The sequence below is a fragment of the Microtus pennsylvanicus genome, chromosome 6 (assembly GCF_037038515.1).
Source record: "Microtus pennsylvanicus isolate mMicPen1 chromosome 6, mMicPen1.hap1, whole genome shotgun sequence".
Lineage (NCBI taxonomy): Eukaryota > Metazoa > Chordata > Mammalia > Rodentia > Cricetidae > Microtus > Microtus pennsylvanicus.
In genome coordinates, this window is record NC_134584.1 from 19,486,881 (window position 1) to 19,493,538 (window position 6,658).

A 6,658-nucleotide genomic window follows, 5' to 3' on the forward strand; every position below is an offset into this window, starting at 1 on the left:
ACAATGGATCACACAAGTTCTTTAGGACTTACACTGGGCATGCTAGGGGGAGACCACATGCTGACTCTGAGCTTCCTCCTGGTAGCCACACTGGTGACACCATGGACCATCTGCAACATTATTTATTTGACAGTTAAAAAAAAAATTGGAATGTATTTGAAAACAATCCCAACCATGAACTTTGTTACAAGTAGGGGCCCTCTCGGTTCTCCACAATAATACTGAGCATGCTCACAAGGGTTTCCCATTGTTAAGTCTTAAAATAAGCATCTTTAAAAGAAAAAAAAAACTCAGTAAACTACCATTTAACTAGTTTTAATGTTTCTCCACAAATGGTGAAAATACTATCGTACACACAGTAATAATCATGACATTGTGGCCCACATTATAAATGTGTAATTCTAAATTTAAAACATTTTCTGGTTTTAAAAAATAAATCTCGTCATCCATGCAGTTCTGCAGGTCTTGCTAGTAGGGCCGGTCTCATAAGTTCCTGACTGTTCTTAACTTTATCCATTTACGCAGGTCGTCCAGGTCCACGTGATCCTCATACCATCTGTTCCAACAATGATCCAGGAGGGCCCACAAAACCATGTCATGTTCCTCCAAAAAAGCTAACGCGGTCCAGGATTCTGACAACTCTGAAACCATATGTGCCTACACCAGTGCTACCACGGGTCATTGCTCCAGGACCAGCACGGTCCATAAGTCCGCCTCATCCTCGCTGCATGCCACCAGGGCAGCCTCACCAGGTGAAAACAGTGAGCCACCTTGTGAAGGTTATTCTCTGCCCACCCCTCCACACACACACACACACACACACACACACACAAAGCTGAGCAGGTCCTCTTTTAAGATTCTCAAACTCTGGGCTTTGAATCAAACAGAAAGGAAGCAAAGTTTACACAATAACAGTAGTTACAGTGATAAAATTTCGCTGAGCAAACAAATATTTGGGGACTATAAATCAAGACCCTGCCATTAACAGATAACTTCTTCTAATGTGAATAAAACTTAGTGACATTTTAATGAAAAATTACATCTCAAACTTTCCTTAAAGGTTGAAGAAACCAAGAAAGAAGAATTTCATCCTGCCAAGGATGACGATGGCATTGCACCCATTCCTACCGCCAACACTGAATTACCTTCATCTCCAGGTACAAGTCACAGAGGTTAAATTCTTCAGGATTCGGAGAAAATTACACTTCACGACACCACAATGGATCACACACGTTCTTTAGGACTTACACTGGGCATGCAAGGGGGAGACCACATGCTGACTGTGAGCTTCCTCCTGGTAGCCACACTGGTGACACAATGGACCCTCTGCAATATTATTTATTTGACAATTAAAAAAATTTGGAATGTATTTGAAAACAATCCCAACCATGAACTTTGTTACAAGTAGGGGCCCTCTCGGTTCTCCACAATGATACTGAGCAGGCTCACAAGGGGTTCCCTTTGTCAAGTCTTAAAACAAGCATCTTTACTGAGTTTTTCAGTAAACTACCATTTAACTTGTTTTAATGTTTCTCCACAAATGGTGAAAATACTAAAGTACACACAGTAATAATCATGACATTGTGGCCAATATTATAAATGTATAATTCTAAATTTCAAACAAGTTCTGGTTTTAAAAAATAAATCTGGTCATCCATGCAGCTCTGCAGGTCTTGCTAATAGGGCCGGTCTCTAAGTTCTTGACTGTTCTCACCTTTATCCATTTACGCAGGTCCTCCAGGTCCACGTGATCTTCATACCATCTGTTCCAACAATGATCCAGGAGGGCCCACAGGACCATGTCATGTTCCTCCAAAAAAGCTAACGCGGTCCAGGATTCTGACAACTCTGAAACCATATGTGCCTCCACCAGTGCTACCACGGGTCATTGCTGCAGGACCACCACGGTCCATAAGTCCGCCTCATCCTCGCTGCATGCCACCAGGGCAGCCTCACCAGGTGAAAACAGTGAGCCACCTTGTGAAGGTTATTCTCTGCCCACCCCTACACACACACACACACACATACACACACAGAGAGAGAGACACACACACACACACACACACAAAGCTGAGCAGGTCTCCTTTTAATGTTCTCAAACTCTGGGTTTTGAATCAAACAGAAAGGAAGCAAAGGTTACACAATAACAGTAGTTACAGTGATAAAATTTTGCTGAGCAAACAAATATTTGGGGACTATAAATCAAGACCCTGCCATTAACAGATAACTTCTTCTAAAGTGAATAAGACTTAGTGACATTTTAATGAACACTTACATCTCAAACTTTCCTTAAAGGTTGAAGAATCCAAGAAAGAAGAATTTCATATTGCCAAGGATGATGATGGCTTTGCGCCCATTCCTACCGCCAACACTGAATTTCCTTCATCTCCAGGTACAAGTCACAGAGGTGACACTCTTCCTGATTCTAAGAAAATTACATTTCACGACACCACAATGGATCACACACGTTCTTTAGGACTTACACTGGGCATGCAAGAGGGAGAACAAATGCTGACTGTGAGCTTCCTCCTGGTAGCCACACTGGTGACACCATGGACCCTCTGCAATATATTTATTTGACAGTTAAAAATATTTGGAATGTATTTGAAAACAATCACAACCATGAACTTTGTTACAAGTAGGGGCCCTCTCGGTTCTCCACAATGATACTGAGCAGGCTCACAAGGGGTTCCCTTTGTCAAGTCTTAAAACAAGCATCTTTACTGAGTTTTTCAGTAAACTACCATTTAACTTGTTTTAATGTTTCTCCACAAATGATGAAAATACTAAAGTACACACAGTAATAATGATGGCTTTGTGGCCCACATTATAAATGTGTAATTCTAAATTTAAAACATTTTCTGGTTTTAAAAAATAAATCTGGTCATCCATGCAGTTCTGCAGGTCTTGCTAATAGGGCCGGTCTCATAAGTTCCTGACTGTTCTTACCTTTATCCGTTTATGCAGGTCGTCCAGGTCCACGTGATCCTCATACCATCTGTTCCAACAATGATCCAGGAGGGCCCACAGGACCATGTCATGTTCCTCCAAAAAAGCTAACTCGGTCCAGGATTCTGACAACTCTGAAACCATATGTGCCTCCACCAGTGCTACCACGGGTCATTGCTGCAGGACCACCACGGTCCATAAGTCCGCCTCATCCTCGCTGCATGCCACCAGGGCAGCCTCACCAGGTGAAAACAGAGAGTCATCTTGTGAAGGTTATTCTCTGCCCACCCCTCCACACACACACACACACACACACACACACACAAAGCAGAGCAGGTCCTCTTTTAAGATTCTCAAAATCTGGGCTTTGTATCAAACAGAAAGAAAGCAAACTTTACACAATAACAGTAGTTACATTGATAAAATTTCGGTGAGCAAACAAATATTTGTGGACTATAAATCAAGACCCTGCCATTAACAGATAACTTCTTGTAAAGTAAATAAAACTTAGTGACATTTTAATGAACACTTACATCTCAAATTTTCCTTAAAGGTTGACGAAACCAAGAAAGAAGATTTTCATCCTGCCAAGGATGACGATGGCATTGTGCCCCTTTCTACCGCCAACACTGAATTACCTTCATCTCCAGGTACAAGTCACCGAGGTGACACTCTTCCTGACTCTAAGAAAATTACACTTCACGACACCACAATGGATCACACAAGTTCTTTAGGACTTACACTGGGCATGCAAGGGTTAAACAAGATGCTGTCTCTGAGCTTCCTCCTGGTAGCCACACTGGTGACACCATGGACCTTCTGCAACATTATCTTTTTGACAGTTAAAAAAAAATTTGGAATGTATTTGAAAACAATCATAACCATGAACTTTGTTACAAGAAGGGGCCCTCTCGGTTCTCCACAATGATACTGAGTCTGCTCACAAGGGGTTCCCATTGTTAAGTCTTAAAATAAGCATCCTTAAAGAAAAAAAACTCAGTAAACTACCATTTAACTTGTTTTAATGTTTCTCCACAAATGCTGAAAATACTAAAGTACACACAGTAATAATGATGACTTTGTGGCCCACATTATAAATGTGGAATTCTAAATTTAAAACATTTTCTGGTTTTAAAAAATAAATCTGGTCATCCATGCAGTTCTGCAATTCTTGCTAATAGGGCCACTCTCTAAGTTCCTGACTGTTCTCACCTTTATCCATTTACGCAGGTCCTCCAGGTCCACGTGATCTTCATACCATCTGTTCCAACAATGTTCCAGGAGGGCCCACAGGACCATGTCATGTTCCTCCAAAAAAGCTAACTCGGTCCAAAATTCGGACCACTCTGAAGTCATATGTGCCTCCACCAATGCTACCTCGGAATAGTTCTTCAGGACCACCACGGTCCACATTGACACCTCTTCTCCCCTGCATGCCACCACTGCCAACTTGGCCACTATCACATCCCGGAGGTTGGAAGGGTTGCGGGAGGAAGCCCTCAGGTTTTTGGCCTTACCCTGGTTGCATTCTGTTCTCCAGTTCATTTTCTGAGTTCCTCATCCCTGCATGGGACATGGCCAATCTCTTGCTCAGTGCTGGACATTTCCTCCTCCACAAGGGGGTCCCTAAGGAGCCCCAGGGTTTTTATGGGGGAAGCCTCTTTTTCTCCTCCAATGCCTCCCATGCAGCCCACTGGTCCTTTGGGGCCTCTTGGGCTATTATGACCTCCACGGAGCAGTGGTTGTACCCCTCTCCCTTCACGAGGTGTCGTGGCACTCCACATGCTATTCTTTGGAGGCTTCTTTCGCGCAAGAAGGTTTCCATCAAACCATTCCACAGCAGAGTTGGCAGTTGGCAGATCTTCATAGGCCACCGTGGCGTCCCCTTTAGGCTTTCCTCTCTCCTTATCCAAATAGATGTGGATCATGGGATGCCCAGTTCTCTTGTTCATCTTAACAACCCCACACTGCTTACCGAAGTCTGCCAGATCATCCAGATTCACATTGTCATTTAAACCTTGCACATAAATTGCACTGTTGTCAGAATCTTCATCAGGATCTATAGGAAGGCCTAGATCAGGACCTGGTCCTTCATCCATGGGTCCACCGGGCTTATTGATGCCACCTTGGTCTCTAATGCCCATTCCACCACCTCCTCCTCCCTGCCCACCTCTGCTCATGCCTCCATGATTAAATCCCCTTCTTCTCCTCTCCCAGTTTTCAGGGCCACTCATGCCCTGAAAACTGGGCATGAGTGGCCCTGAAAACTGGTTGGAAAATCCCCCAGACTCCTGCCCCTGACACCATGTGGTGTGGTCCTGTCGGAATGAACTCTGCTCCCCGTAGCTGCTGCTCTGTTGGCTATATTGACTTGGAGCCTGGCTGTAGGATCCACTCTGAGGGGGGTAACTAGTGGGAGGCTGCTGCCCATAGCTGCTTTGTTGACCATAGCTACTCTGTTGTCCATAGTTGCTAGGTTGCCCATAGATGTTCTGTTGAGATTAACTGCTCTGATCATAACTAGTTGGCTGTGAAGAGGAAGATAGGGTATGTAGCATAAGATGTGTAGGAGGATAGGGTGGAGGTGCAGTGACTGGCTGCATGGGGTAGCTCCCAGGTGCTTTGGATATCTGTAATTACTCTGTCCATACCGTAGGATGGGCTGGTTATAAAACCCTGTGATAGACTGAGGTTGACTAGTCTCAGTGGGCTCGTTTGCATCTTGTGGTCTTGCAGGTGCAGCGTCGGCTGCTGGCTGCTGGCTGCTGGCCATAGGCTGGGTAGGCAGGCTGGGTGCCATATGCAGACTGAGCTGCACAAGAGGCTTGGGTTGTGGTGACTGGAGCAGTGGTGGTGTCATGAGCACCAGTGCCACATCCTTGAACAGTCTGGCTGTATGCCTGGGGGGCAGTTGGAGTAGTATCACCAGTGGGAGGCTGTCCATAAGAAGTCACATATGCAGTCTGCCTGTAGGTGGCAGTACTCTGAGCTGATATCAGTAGGCTGTCCATAAGTTCCATAGCTTTGTTTCCCATAGGTCTGGGTGGTCTGTGCATATCGTTGAGTTGGCTGGGCTGTGTAAGCACTGTAGCCCTACTGGGCTGCAGCTTGGCTGTAGGTACTGTAATCTGTGGACGCCATTTTCTCTCCTTCCTCCTCATTCTCTCTTCCTTGGCAACATTCTGACCCTGTTCTTGAAACTTGCTTCTAAGAGAACACAAGTGTGATAGCTTCACTACTGATCAGGAATCTGCTCTTGTTCATGTCTCAGGTGACGCTTTCGACCCTCAGAGTGCTAATGAATATTTCAGTGCTACCAGTCCAGCTGAACACATCCACTATGTAACTCACTCCAAGGTTCTGCCACTTTGGGAAGCAACAATGGCACTGCTGATGTTAACCACCGGAATATGGTTTCTGAGATTTGTATCAACAGTGATGCTGTGGGCATTCAACCTAATTTAACATGTGGCATGCATTAAAATGAGTTTAACAAGGTAAGTTAGACCACAGCAGTGGTTTAAAATAGATGATGACTTATTCACTAGAAATCCAATTCTCTTTGGCACCAATACATATCATAAATAAATTTTGTGCTATATATAGGACTCTTTAGCCATTACCTAAAACTAGAAAATATGCTTATCTTTTCCAATCATATTGAAAATACATCTAACGTGAAACTTGTGTTGTCTGAATGGCTAAGCAG

General features: G+C 44.2%; 1 pseudogene; it reads right to left on the minus strand.

The window, feature by feature from the left end:
* Positions 1 to 1,676: 1,676 nt before the first annotated feature.
* LOC142852775 (RNA-binding protein EWS-like) lies at positions 1,677 to 6,090 on the minus strand (annotated as a pseudogene).
* Positions 6,091 to 6,658: the final 568 nt, after the last annotated feature.